At 41.2% G+C, this 14,649-nt stretch overlaps 1 non-coding gene across 1 annotated transcript; it reads right to left on the bottom strand.

Moving 5' to 3' along the window:
• Positions 1-471: 471 nt before the first annotated feature.
• LOC125114105 (U6 spliceosomal RNA) lies at positions 472-578 on the bottom strand. Its single transcript, XR_007131699.1, has one exon. It is a non-coding gene; the product is annotated as a U6 spliceosomal RNA (small nuclear RNA).
• Between the last annotated feature and the right edge of the window lie 14,071 nt (positions 579-14,649).

The following is a 14,649-nucleotide window of genomic DNA, read 5'->3' as shown; positions in this document are numbered from 1 at the left end:
TTATTCCAGGGTGTAATAATTGTATATAATAAACAAATAACAATAGTATTTCATTAACATTATATATTGATGGAGCATTATATTTGTATAACTCACTTTTCTGAAATTCCTTTACCAGGTTATCAAAGTGAGTATCCAAAGCAACTTAATTTTCTGTTGCTATAACTGACATTAACATCCCTTGCTCCTGGCAAATGTAAGATCACAAATTAATTTTATATTTTTATTATAGTTGATTTACAGTGTTCTGTCAATTTCTGCTGTACAGCAAAGTGACACATTTATAATAGATATATATTTTTTCACACTATCCTCGATCATGTTCCATTATAAGTGATTAGATATAGTTCCCTGCACTATACAGCAGGATCCCATGACTTATCAACTCCAAATGCAATAGTTTGCATCGACTAATCCCAAACTCCCAATCCATTCCGCTCCCTCTCCCTCTCCCCTGGCAAACACAAGTCTAAAAATATAGGATGCTTCAAGAATTTGTGTGTCATCCTTGCGCAAGTGCCATGATAATCTCCTCTGCATCATTCCAATTTTTAGTATGCGTGTGCCAAAGTAAGCACCACAAATAATTTTTGATATTTTAAAACTTTAAGTAGAATCTTCTTGCTGATGCAACTATTACCGAAGATTATTGTATAGGCTGTGAAAACTTTAGGATAAGTTTCTGATAAACGATTTTGAAATGTAAATTTGAGTATATCTTAAAGTCGATGATTCCTATGGAACAATTTTCTCAAACATTATAAACTTTGTGTTTGAATTTAGATTTCATTTTGCTATTTTTTTAACATAGGCTTTAAATATTATAGCTTTAAGTTCACAGCACAATTGAGGAAAAAGGACAGAGCATTTCTGTATAACTCTTTTTTTTTTTTTGTCTTTTTGCTATTTCTTTGGGCCGCTCCCGTGGCATATGGAGGTTCCCAGGCTAGGGGTCAAGTCGGAGCTATAGCCACCGGCCTACGCCAGAGCCACAGCAATGCAGGATCCGAGCCGCATCTGCAACCTACACCACAGCTCACGGCAATGCTGGATCCTTAACCCACTGAGCAAAGGCAGGGACCGAACCCGCCACCTCATGGTTCCTAGTCGGATTCGTTAACCACTGCACCACGACGGGAACTCCTTTTTTTATTTTTTTATTTCTGTATAACTCTTGTCCCCAACACAAAGCATCCCCTCCTCTCTACATCCCCCAGCCGAGTGGTGCATTTATTACAGCCCATGAACCTACATTGACACATCATTGCACCCCCAGTCCATAGACGACTTTAGGGTTCACTCTCCATATTCTATATGCTATGGATTTGGACAAATGTATAATGACATGCACCCACTTTTACAGTATCCCAAAGAATTCTTTTGCTGCCCCACAAAAGAATTCCCATCTCCCTGCCTCCACCTCCAGCCTTTCTTCCATCAATCTCTAGAAACCACTGATCTTTTACTGTCTTTGTAGTTTTGCTCTTTCCAGAAGATCATACATTTGGAATCATAAAGTATGTAGCCTTTCCAAGTTGGCTTCTTTCACTGAGTAATAAGCATTGAAAGTCTCTCCATGTCCTTGGATGGTGTAGAGCTCATTTCCTTTTGGCATTAAATAATATTCCATTGTCTAAATGTACCCGAGTTTATTTATCCTTTCATCTATTGAAGGATATCTTGATGGCTTCCAAGTCTTAGTGATTATTAAAAAAAAAAATTTAAAAAAATCTGCTATAAACATCAGCGTGCAGGTTCCTGGGTAGACTGATTTGATTTTAAATGTAAACTTACCTGATCCTGTTTTCATGTTTCCTCCGGCATTTTCTGTGACTTGTGGATGAAGTACAAGAACCCAAAGTGGATTCATGATTTGCACACAATTCAAAACACCTGTTTGTGCAGTCCATCTCTGTATCTTCAATAACGTGGCGATTCATTTTACAATTAGCTTCCTCATCAATAATAGGTTCATCTGAAGGTTTATATGAAGAACAGTGTTATTTACCATGGAATGTAATGATCCCTAAATTAATTTCTACTTTTGGAGTTCCCGTGGTGGCACAGCAGAAACGAATCTGACTAGGAACCATGAGATTGCAGGCCTCGCTCAGTAGGTTGGGGATCTGGTGTTTCCATGGGCTGTGGTGTAGGTTGCAGGCATGGCTCGGATCTGGCGTTGCTGTGGCTTTGGTGTAGGCTGGCAGCAACAGCTCCAGTGAGACCCCTAGCCTGGGCAGCTCCATATACTGTGGGTGCTGCCCTAAAAAGGACAAAAGAGTAAACAAAATTAATCTCTACTTTTAAGCTTTGGGTATTTGCTTTGGTGTCTTTCAGCTGTTTTCAAAACAGGAGACTCTAGCTCTTAGAAGATTTCTAAAATCCTTGATATGCTTTATCTCAATGTACATATATATGCTTTTATTTTGCAATAAAATACAACTTTGTTAGGTGCAGCAGCTTCTATCTCAGGCTGGAGAGTTAATATGGGTGCAGAAGCTGCAGGCTAGGGGTCCCCTGCAGGTCTTAGCCCTGCACCCACACAGCGTCCTCTTGTCTCCCTCAGCTGCCACCTCAGCCATCAAACTATTGTTTTTGACTGCTATGTCGCAGGCATGCGCACATGCCTTTTCCACGCTTGACTCTTTGCTCAGCTGGTCGTCACTCTCCCCCCTCTCTTCTCTTTCCAGGCAGTGTGGATGGGGGACCTGCCTCCGTATGTTCTACTGTTCAAGTCCCCCAAAGTGAAAGTTGCATTATTTCTCTCGGAGGAGTAATTGGGGCTGGGGACTCAGATGACAAAGGTCATCTCAGCTTTGCTGCCTTTGTCCTCCTGGGAAGCCCAGTCCATTAGCCATTTCCCTACATTTTTCTCCAAAACTCTGGCAGCTTGTAGTTGACTCCAGCACCAATGGTTAAACCCTGTTATTCTCAATTTCTCTTCCCAAGGGTGATGAGCAGTTCCGCCTTTTCAAGATTATCTAGTGTGTGAGCCCCAATCTCCTTTCCTACCTTTCCAAGCCAAGCACCTGCTGCTCCCAGAACACAGGATCTCCATGACTTCTTAACCAGGCGATGCTCTGGGTAACTCTGTGCTTTGCACAAGCTGCCCAAAGGGCCCTTGCCACTTCTCATCCTCTCAGGGAAGCAGATTGAATTCCACCTCCTCTGTGAAATCGTTTTCAAGCGCTCTGGTTTCTTCATCTTCTCATACTATCTTTAAAGATTTCTGGGAGTTCCCGTCGTGGCGCAGTGGTTAACGAATCCGACTAGGAACCATGAGGTTGCGGGTTCGGTCCCTGCCCTTGCTCAGTGGGTTAATGATCCGGCGTTGCCGTGAGCTGTGGTGTAGGTTGCAGATGCGGCTCGGATCCCGCGTTGCTGTGGCTCTGGCGTAGGCCGGTGGCTACAGCTCCGACTGGACCCCTAGCCTGGGAACCTCCATATGCCGCGGGAGTGGCCCAAGAAATAGCAACAACAACAACAACAAAAAAAAGACAAAAGACAAAAAAAAATTTTTTAAAAATTAAAAAAAAAAGATTTCTGTAGATCATGGACAACATTCATCACGATTGTTTACTTACGCAGCTGCCAATTTCCAACCACTGATGAACCCAGCGATGATCTTGGCAGGAAATATATAAAAAAGTTCTGTATTTTATCCCAAATTTGTTCTGCCTGTGACAAATCTTAGCAGAGATCATTTTTTTTTCTCTTTTACTCCATCTTGCCATGATTCCTAATCTGACAAACCTGTTTGCCTCCATCATTTAGTCATGTCTCCCACTTCTCCTCCTTCATGCTCATCATCAGGGCAAACTCGCATAATACCTTTACATGTTCATGGACACTTCAAACTCATTCTCTTTGCAAATAAATATGTTTGGTATGAAATCTGAGAATGTACAAATCCAAAGTTGAGACACGAATCAGGTAACAAAAGGTAGTTAAGCTTTGAAATAGGAAAACAAAGGAAAAAGAGAAATGGATGCAGATACGTGTGCGCCTGTATATGTGTGTGTGTTTGTGCACGTGTATCTATTAACCAGGGAGGTTCACAAGAGTAATTCTGGTGATGCCGAAGCCCAATGGCTCATGATACCTTTTTGAGATTGTCTTCTAAGTCCCCATCCTTCCTCTTACTTCTCTTCACAAATGGAGGGGAGGTGAAGTTAAGCTCCAGATGGCTAGCTTTGTGACAGGGCAAAAACTCACTACAAAAGAAGCAGCAGGAGTTCCTGTCGTGGCGCAGTGGAAATGAATCTCACTAGGAACCATGACGTTGTGGGTTCGATCCCTAGCCTCGCTCAGTGGGTTAAGGATCCGGTGTTGCCATGAGCTGTGGTGTAGGTCACAGAGGTGTCTTGGATCGCGTGTTGCTGTGGCTGTGGCTGTGGCTGTGGCCGGCAGCCCTAGCTCCGATTTGACCCCTAGCCTGGGAACTTCCATATGCCATGGGTGCAGCCCTAAAAGGAAAAAAAAAAAAAAGACTGGGAAATAGAAAAAAATGCTGTCCCATATTTGTATGTTACCCATTTCAAACTTCAGCCCATTAAAAATGGTCTCTCCTAAGATAAACAAGAAATCCCTTTCCATCTTTTTATTTTTATGTAATTTCATGCGCAGAACAAGCCCTTGGCGATTTGTGAGGAATATTTCAGGGAGTTTGGCTGTTGTCAGACACCGATGCTCTTTACCAAGTGAAATGAGGAGAAATGAACGGTGCTGCTCATCATCTTTCGGGTGTGGTTGAACTTGTAGAAACTTTGGCAGCCTTGGGAAATTTTGAGCCAATTTACAGGCTCTTTAAATTGACTAACAGCATCTCTTAACTTCACTAATTAATGCCCGTGATGTATTCCTTGGCCTTTTGAAAACTCTGACACCCCCTTCTCCCATCATCCCCAATTTTTGACTTGGAATTCAGTGAGTGATTTACCTTGTGTAAAGATGTGCTCCTTCTCTTGAGAAAAATAGCTGAGATATGAATCAGGGAAGTGGTGACGTTGGTGGCCTTAGGCAACTACTAGTAGGACACATGGTGACAAGTTGAGGGAAGAGAGAAATCCTACACCCAAGAAATTGGAATTCCTTTTACAGATACAAGTTAAGGTAAAGCAAAACACCCCAATGTCTCATTTTAAAGGTGGAGACAAAATGTGGAGCCCGGCAAGAGGGGCACTTGAGGAGCCTAGAGTTAGGAGAGGTGAGGTGGGAGCAAACTGTACAAACATCAGGAGAATTCAGGTTGGAGAACAAGTTTCTGCATCGTTGCTTGTTTGGCTTTTCTGCAACTTTGTCTCCCTTTAGTCGGGAAACTCAGGAGGAAGAGGATATAGGATAGGATGCATTAAAACCTGACTTACTGATGTAGTAGACAGTTAATAAAATGGCTGTGGTGCTCTCTCTTATCACACACAGTCTTTTGCAATGGTTTCTTATCTCTCCCAACCTCTATCAAAAGGGGAATCTGTTTCCTTCTCTGGGGATGTGGACCAGCCCTCGAGTTCTCTAAACGACAGAATGTGGCAGAAGCAATGTTCTGGACTTTCCAAGCTCAGGCATTAAGAGTATGTGTAACTGGGTCACCATGCTGTACAATAGAAAATTGATAGAACATTGTAAGCCAGCTATAATGGAAAAAAATAAAAATCATATATATATATATATTTATATACATATATAAAAGAGTATCTGGCAACTTTGACTCTTGTGCTCTGGGGTAAGCCAGGTACCGGGTAAGACTTTCAGCTTCCTCAAGATTGTCATGCTGTGAGCCATGGGGAGAGGCACACAGAGGAAAATAAAACTCCCACAAATAGTGAAAGCCAGACCATTTGCTAGCCATATGATAAAAACCATGTCAGCATAAATATTACAGACCAGTGGAGCCACCCAGGTGACACCACATAGGACAGACTACAGCTTTCCCTCTAAGCCCCATGCACATTGCAGAATCCTGTGTAGATAAATGATATTTTAAACTGCTTAGTTTTAAGAGGTTTGCTAACAGCAATAACCAAAACACGACCTCATATACCTTGGGGTTCACTACGCTAATAATACTACTTGTACAAAGGGAGGCTCATTGATAGTAACTGCCCCAACTCTACTTGTTCTTACCTCTACTAGATTGTGTAAGTGAGCCTTCAATAGACCACCTGTGCCAGCCAGGTCCCTGGCAATCGAACCAAAAACACCCCAGTTATTTTAAATGTAGGGAGTTTAATACAAGGATTTGTTACATAAGCGATGGAAGAGTGAGATGGCAAAAAGGTTAGTGTGGCAGTTTAACTGAAGGAGCTCCTATCCCAACATTGGGAAGAGGTAGTGTTTGGAGGAACCCAAAGCAAGGGCCACCTTAAAGGACTAGAGGTATTGTAAGGACAGTCCAGTAAAACTTGGAGCAATAATGCTAAGGACTTTCATCAGGAGCCGGTACTGTAAAAAGGCTACTGCTGGAAACATTGCCCAAGGCAGAGAGGGACCAGGAGAAATTCTCTGGCTTCTTCATTTCTCCTCTTCTTCATCTCTGGGCAGTGCCTCCCAGTTGTCAAACTAAGAAGGAAGCCAGTTGACAATGGAACCTCGTGGGTTTAGCCCCACACAACATCCAGCAAGAGAAGAGTAAATCTGAAAGCATCCATTGCACAACTGGCACCTCCCTCAAGCATTTACATGCACAACGAGGGAAGCATAATGTACTTGTGCTCACCAGCAAGCCTGCTTCCCCATCACTGGAAAAGAAAAAACAGAAATGAAAAGGGTCTATTGCAAAATACAAAAGCACCTTTCCATTCTCTGCATGTTACCATTTATTCAAGGGACGCATTCTTGTCTCAAAAAGTCCACGCTATTTTGAGAAAAAGGACTTTGTGATAGGCTGAGCCATGTCCTTCCAAAATTCTGGGACCTTGGCATGTGACTGTATTTGGAGAGAGAATCTTTAAAGAGGTCATTCGGTTAAAAGGTGGATATTACAGTGTGCCCTAGTCCAGTATGGCTTGTGATGATGACCTTATGAGAAGAGAAAATTAGGACAGAGGCAAACACAGAGTGAAGATCAAGTGTAGACACAGGGAGACGAGGGCAGTCAAAAAGCCAAGGGGAGAGACCACAAAAGAAACCAACCCTGCAAACACTTTGATCTTGGACTTCCAGCCACCAGAAGTGCAGAAAAACACATTTCTTTTGCTTACATCGTCTAGCCTGTGATATTTTACTAAAGCAGCACTAGCTAACTAATACAGGATTCTTTTTTTCTTTTAGTTGATCTGTTTTTCTTTACAGCCCCACTTCTTTCCACAGGACTACGAAAGAATGGCATCAATTGTGTTGATAAACATACAAGCAGACTCAGCCTGGTAGAATCACCCTTCATTGAAATAATCAAAGTTCAAATTGCCCATGAGGATTCACTTCTTGACCAAATGATCAGAACATCTGAAATTCAGGTCAAACCTGCTCATCCCACCACATGAGAGGGTCTGGGGGGCACAGAGTGAGACGATTCCACAGCGGGAGGCTGGGGACCACACTGGAGACTGCTATTGGAGAAATTTGAGGAATGGCAGTTTCCATGGCAGGGTCAATCCTTTTATCCTCTAGTTACCTCCCTGTGTCTATTCGTGTACCATCATATGCCCTCCTGGACATGCAGGAGGATGCGATTTCAGAACATCCTAACTCTACTCAACTACAAAGTGTGTTCCTTTAAAATGACATTTTCTGTCCAACTGTGTAAAACTTTTCCACTTTGATTCTGAGGCCATGGATGCCATGTGCTGGCTGAGAAGAAAATTGATGGAGAAAATAGATAGTGTAACTTCAATACATGAGTAATTTCACAGCACTCTGGTAAGATGTAGACTCTTTGCTATATTCGGGATTTAAAATCTCAGCTAAGACCTTAGAGGAAGTAAGAATCAGCTTGGCAGGAAACCCTGTAAACCTTTGGTCCGTTAAAGCAGTTATCAAAATGTGCCTCCTTGAAGTTCCTGTTGTGGCTCAGTGATTAATGAATCCGAGTAGTATCCATGAGTATTCGGGTTTGATCTCTGATCTTGCTTGGGGGTGGGGGAGGGAGTTAAGGATCAGGCGTTGTCGTGTGCTGTGGTGTAGGTTGCAGACATGGCTCGGATCCCAAGTTGCTGTGGCTGTGGTGTAGGCCAGCAGCTGAGGCTCCGATTCAACCCTCAGCCTGGGAACCTCCATATGACCATATGATGCAGATGCAGCCCAAAGAAGACAATAGACAAAAAATAAAATAAAATAAAATATAATAAAATGTAATAAAATAAAATAAATAAGATGTGCTTCCTGGTGGAGGATTACTGATGATTATATACTCCACCCCTGTATGCACTTTGCACAAAAATATAGGTCAGTCAATATACACCTTCCAAGAAATTATGTTTGCTAGTCTGAAGTCTCATGGGATATCAAAATCTTTAAGAGCACATAATTTTATTATTGGCTTGTAGCAGTAGAAAGAGATACAAAAACTTATTAATATAAAATAGAAAATGACCAACAATGGGCTCAGTGACCCTATTAAGACGGAGTGAGTTGGTTTCAAGCAAGTTCTGCATCAGTTTATTTTCTGCTTTGATGGGAAAAGGACACCTAGATAAAGAATTCTATTTTTTCCGAGATTTGAATTTGAGAATTTTCAAACACAGAACACTGAGAAATATTTACAATGAATATTTGGTATTATTTATCTGAATACCCACCACCTAGATTTTACTATTACCATTTTTTACACCTTTTCTCGCACGTCTATAAATCTATCAATCCAGGTATTGATCACCTAATTTTTCAAGCCCTTCAAAGTACATGGCAGATGGCAGTACACAAGCTTTTACATGGTTAAACATGTATATCACTAACTGGATCTCAAAGCGTGTTTATAGAGACTACAGAAAATGGATGCACAATGAAATGCACGCATAATCATTGTACAAACACTTATCAAAATACAGAATACTAATCTCACTACAGGAAGCTTCCCTATGCCCCTCCTCAGTCAATATTCCTTTGCACTTTACTCAAAATCATCGTTCAGATTATTTCCCCAAGATTAGTTTGGCTGGGGTAGAATTTTGTATAAATGGAATAGACATATATTCTATCGTGTGTAAGGCTTTATGCTCAGCATGTTTTTCTGACCCATCCACGTTTTTGCATAGGTCACACATTTATTTCTATTTATTATGCTCCTTTATAGGAATGTACCCAAGTTTATTTATCCATTCATCTATCAGTGGATACCAGGGATGGTTTCCAGTTTTTAACTGTTGTAAATAAAGCTACTATAGACATTCTTGGGCATGTCTTTCCATAAACATGTTTCCACTTCTCTTAAATACATAAATAGGAATAGAATTCTAGGTCCTGGAAACCCTCAGAATATTGTCTGTGCCAGAACATTTCAGTGTTTGCCCTACGTGACATTCCTAATAAAACTGCATGAGAGTTTCAGCTGTCTCATTCCTCACCAACACTTGGTATTTTTTCGTGGTCATTTTGGCGTGTAGGAAGATAGCTCGTTACAGATTTAATTTATCCAATTTTTATCCTTTTTACATTTATTTTATTTTTATTAGCATATAGTTGATTTACAGTGTTATGCCAATTTCTGCTGTACGGCATAGTGACCCAGTCATAGCTATACGTCCACTCTTTTTCTCATACGGTCTTCCATCATGTTCTGTTCCAAGATACTGGATACAGTTCCCTGTGCTGTACAGTAGGAACTCATGGCTTATCCTTCTAAACGTAATAGTTTGCATGTATGTACCCCAATTTAGATTTCCCCAATGACAAGTGGGATTGACAAATTTTTAACATGTTCATTGGCCACTTATATATTGCTTTGGGGAATGTCTATTAAAATCCTTGGCTCATTTTTTGTTAATATGTGATTGGAGTAAGAGTTTCATCTTATCTTGTGCTTGATCACAGGGGGAGAGCAGTCTCTATTTGATCATTAAATGTGATGTTGGTTGTAGGGGTTTTTTTCTGGTACATGCTCTGTACCAAATTTAAAACATTCTCTTCTGTTTCAATTTTTGAAGAGAGATTTCATCACAAATAGTTATTGGATTTTGTCAAATTATTTTTATGCATGCCTTACAAGATTTTTTTTTTTTTTGATTTCTTGGGCCGCTCCCGCGGCATATGGAGGTTCCCAGGCTAGGGGTCTAATTGGAGCTGTAGCTGCAGGCCTACACCAGAGCCACAGCAACGTGGGATCCGAGCCACGATTGCAACCTACACCACAGCTCACGGCAACACCAGATCCTTAACCCACTGAGCAAGGCCAGGGATCGAACCCACAACCTCATGGTTCCTAGTCAGATTCGTTAACCACTGCGCCACGACGGGAACTCCAAGATTATGTTTTCTATCTTTTGTTCTTATAAGATGGTGAAATGCATTTTTTATTTTATTTGAATGATTTTTAGTTTTTTCCATTATAGCTGGTTTACTGTGTTCTATCAATTTTCTACTGTACAGCAAGGTGACCCAGTCACCCATACATATATACATTTTTTTTCTCATTATCATGCTCCATCATAAGTGACCAGATATAGTTTATTGTATTAGTTGATTTTCAGTTTTGTTTTTATTTTTATTTATTTATTTATTTATTTATTTATTTGTCTTTTTGCCTTTTCTAGGGCTGCTCCCATGCCATATGGAGGTTCCCAGGCTAGGGCTCAAATCAGAGCTATAGCCGCCAGCCTACACCAGAGCCACAGCAACGCGGGATCAGAGCCATGTCTGCGAACTACACCACAGCTCATGGCAATGCCTGATCCTTAACCCACTGAGCGAGGCCAGGGATCGAACCTGCAACCTCATGGTTCCTAGTTGTATTTGTCAACCACTGAGCCATGACAGGAACTCCCCTCAGTTTCATTTTTAGAACAGTTTTAGATTTACGAAAAGTTTGGGAAGATATCAGAGTTCCCATAAACCCTGCACCTTATCTCCCATTGTTAATACTTTATATGAATATAGTTCATCTGTTAATGAACCAATATCGAGATGTTATTTTGGGAATAGAATGTTCTATAAATATCAGTTAAGTCTCTCTGGTCTAGGGTGTCATTTAAGGTCTGTGTTTCCTTATTGACTTTCTGTCTGGATAATCCATCCATTGATGTAAGTGGGGTTAAAGTCCCCCACTATTATTGTGTTATTGTCTATTTCTCCTTTTAAGGCTGCTAGCAGTTGCCTTATACATTGTGGTCCTCTGTCTGGCGCATATATATTCACAATTGTTATATCTTCTTCTTGGACTGATCTTTTGATCATTAAGTGCTGTCCTTCTTTGTCTCTTGTGACCTCCCTTATTTTAAAGTCTGTTTTGTTGTTATTTTTAGCTAAAGCCTATACTTTATTCATATTTTCTTAGTTTTTACCTAAAGTCCCTTTTCTGTTTTGGGATTCCCCCCAGGATACCACATTGCGTTTAGCTATCGTTTCTCCTGCTAAGAGCACATGGTTTCTGTTGCAGTGATGAAAATATTCTGATGTTAGAGTTTAGTGATGGTTGTACAACACTGTGAATGTGCTAAAAAAAAAAACCAAACTTTTAATTGTACAGTTTAAATGAGTGAATTCCACAGTATGTAAATTATATCTCAATTATGCTGTTAAAATTCAAAGACAAACAATAAAGCCTGGTAAATCTATTTAGTGGTCATGTTTTATTAGTTTATTATTGAAGATTGACCCCCTCCCCCAAAAAACAGAGACTCTTCATGGATTCGAAGAGAAATCTGATAATTTTAAAAAATTTTTAATAAAATGGTAGGTTCTCTTCCAATTGTCAGAAATTAATTTCATAGTTACAGCTTCAGGCAACATTCAGCCTCAGTAGAGTCTTAGTAATGGAACTGTAGTTTTTGGATATTGTAGTAATATTCCCAGTTGAGTTTCTTCTCTGTGCAGACGAAAGTGAAAGTGCAAAGAGAGGTTGATAACATAGATAAGAATGTAAGACGTATACAATCTACTACTGAGCTGAAACGGTTTGGACTCCTCACTGCAAGGTTTCACAGGCAACTGAGACTGAATATTTTGAAAATATCATCCTCCAAAGCAATAGCAATTTTTAACTACTGTTTGGCTGGACCACACTGATGCCATCTTGTTAGCTCCATCTCAGTCTGACGCCCTTCCCTTTCTGCATGACTAGACTTCAGCCTCCTTAAGGAATGCACCCAAGCAAGGTAGGTTCCCCATCAACTTTTACCCTTGCCTTCATCTGACGTGAAAACTAAAAGAATGGCTTCTTCAGTAGAAGATGATTAAAGGCCCTGAGACACTCCTCTCCAGCCCCCACCAGGAGGGGTTCCCATCAGTGCAGCCATGCTTCTCACTTGGCAGTCAAATTCTACTTTTAACTTTAGCCCCTTTTAATCCCCCCATGCCCCATTCTTTGGCATGTAATGCAGTTGTGGATGCCTCTGGATAGTCCCCCATCCCATCCCTCCCTGATGCAAGTTACCCGCAATAAATGTCATCATTGCACCACATACAGTTGGCTCGCTTTGTTTTTCAGTTTTAAAGTCCCTTCTTGGTTCAGAAGGTATTACAATATCTCCACCTGCCAACAACCACTCTTCCTTCCGTCTCTGTTCATGGCACCCACTTTCGCAGGCCACCACCTTGCATCATCCCTGAGTCCTCCCCTCTCTCATCCCCACAGTGGATTGTCTGAATAATCTGTTGGAATATCCCTTCCCAGCTGTATCCCCAGGTCATGCATACCCTGACTACTGACTGCGGTCTCTTTGCAAAGCCTCATCTCTGCATGTGGAGATCCCCTCCCACTGGCCCCTCCTGCTCTTCAAACTGGGTCAGGAAATCTCTCCATCACATCATGCATGTTCTACAAACACCATGTTCCCCTTTGACTATGTGCCCCTCTCTTCTTTACAGCTTTTATTCATATTGTAAACCCAGGTAAAAATTGTGCCTTCTTTCTAAAGCCATCTGGACTCACCCAGCTCTCTGCCCTGTGTATGTTTAATATTATATTGAAATTACCACAGCTTGGTCCCCCCCCCCCATATTTTCCATGTCTTCCACTAAATTTTGAGGTCTTTGAGGTCATGTTTAATGTCCCCTCCATCTCAGATATGAATCCCTACTGCTTAGTACGATTTCTGGCAGTTATTGGGCCCTGTAAATGTGTGTCACCTTTGATTTGACTTGTTTCAATATCCAAATATCCTTCCTAGCTTTGAAGGAGGAGCTTTTCCTAAATATTGTGAATCTGCAAGATAAATACAGTGTCTTAAAATACATTTAATGTATATTAATGCATGCACTGCTTAATAAAAATCAACAAGTGTCTAACTCAGCTGAGGGAACACTAAATTGGGATAAGAACACCTGGATTTGAGCACCTTTTCTGTGACTACAAGATATCAGCCTGCTGTTTTTCCTCTTAGGCAGTCCTCTGCATGTTAGATGCATAGATCCCAGACTCTAACTGCCTGAATTTACATCCTGGCTCTGCCACTTAACAGCTACTCAACCTTAGGAAGTAGCTTAATATATTGGACAAGACCACAGTTTGCTGAGTTCTAGTTCTCTCCATGTGGAACACAACCAGCCCCACCATCCTTGGCTGCTTGCAGTTAGACAGGAACTTGAGACTGGTTCTTGACAAAGGACCGCATGTAGAAGTTTGCTTCTTTTGACCTCAAACATTTCAGAATTGGCGCCTGACACTCAGCTCAGCTCTCTCTTTCCCTGCCATGCTGATAAGAAAGACATGGAAAAAAAAATATCACACAATCATAGGTATTCAGATTTCTGCATCATCGCACAATAAACACAACTGTATAACAAGCAGGAAGATCGAGAAATAGAATATCACCAACATCTGAGAAAACTTCTTTATTTGAATGCTCAACTTTTATCCCCACTCTTCTCTTCTAGTTAATCCACGGACTGGATTCTTGTTGCCTACTTGCCTGCACATCCTTTCAAATATGTTTTTTCTTTTTTTTTTTTTTACTGAGCCTCACATTTGCAGGATGGATTCGAGCTATTATTTTCAGAAGTAACTTACTCATTTCCACTGATGCAGTGTATGTTGTTGAATAAATACATCAAAATCTATTATATCCATCAAGTGTTGATGGTCCTTTTAGGTATTTATAAGTAGAGAGATATAATTATCTCTCCAAATTATTGCTCCCTTCAGGCTCATCAGACTTTGCTTTCTGTTTGCTATCAAGCCATCCTTTCCTTCCTCGTGAGCATGCAGGAAGACCCGAGATGCCAGCAAGATGGAGGTCATGTCCTTTGATAACTCAGTTTTGTTTTGTTTTGTTTTTCTATTTCTTTGGGCTGCTCCCGCAGCATATGGAGGTTCCCAGGCTAGGGGTCTAATTGGAGCTGTAGCCACTAGCCTACGCCAGAGCCACAGCAACTCGGGATCCGAGCCACGTCTGCAACCTACACCACAGCTCACAGCAATGCCGGATCGTTAACCCACTGAGCAAGGGCAGGGACCGAACCCGCAACCTCATGGTTCCTAGTCGGATTCATTAATCACTGAGCCATGATGGGAACTCCCTGATAACTCAGTTTTGGAAGTGACATCTGGTAGCTTTTGCA

This window comes from Phacochoerus africanus, chromosome 1 (genome assembly GCF_016906955.1).
Source record: "Phacochoerus africanus isolate WHEZ1 chromosome 1, ROS_Pafr_v1, whole genome shotgun sequence".
NCBI classification, from domain to species: Eukaryota; Metazoa; Chordata; class Mammalia; order Artiodactyla; family Suidae; genus Phacochoerus; species Phacochoerus africanus.
This window is presented reverse-complemented; position numbering and strand designations above follow the sequence as displayed.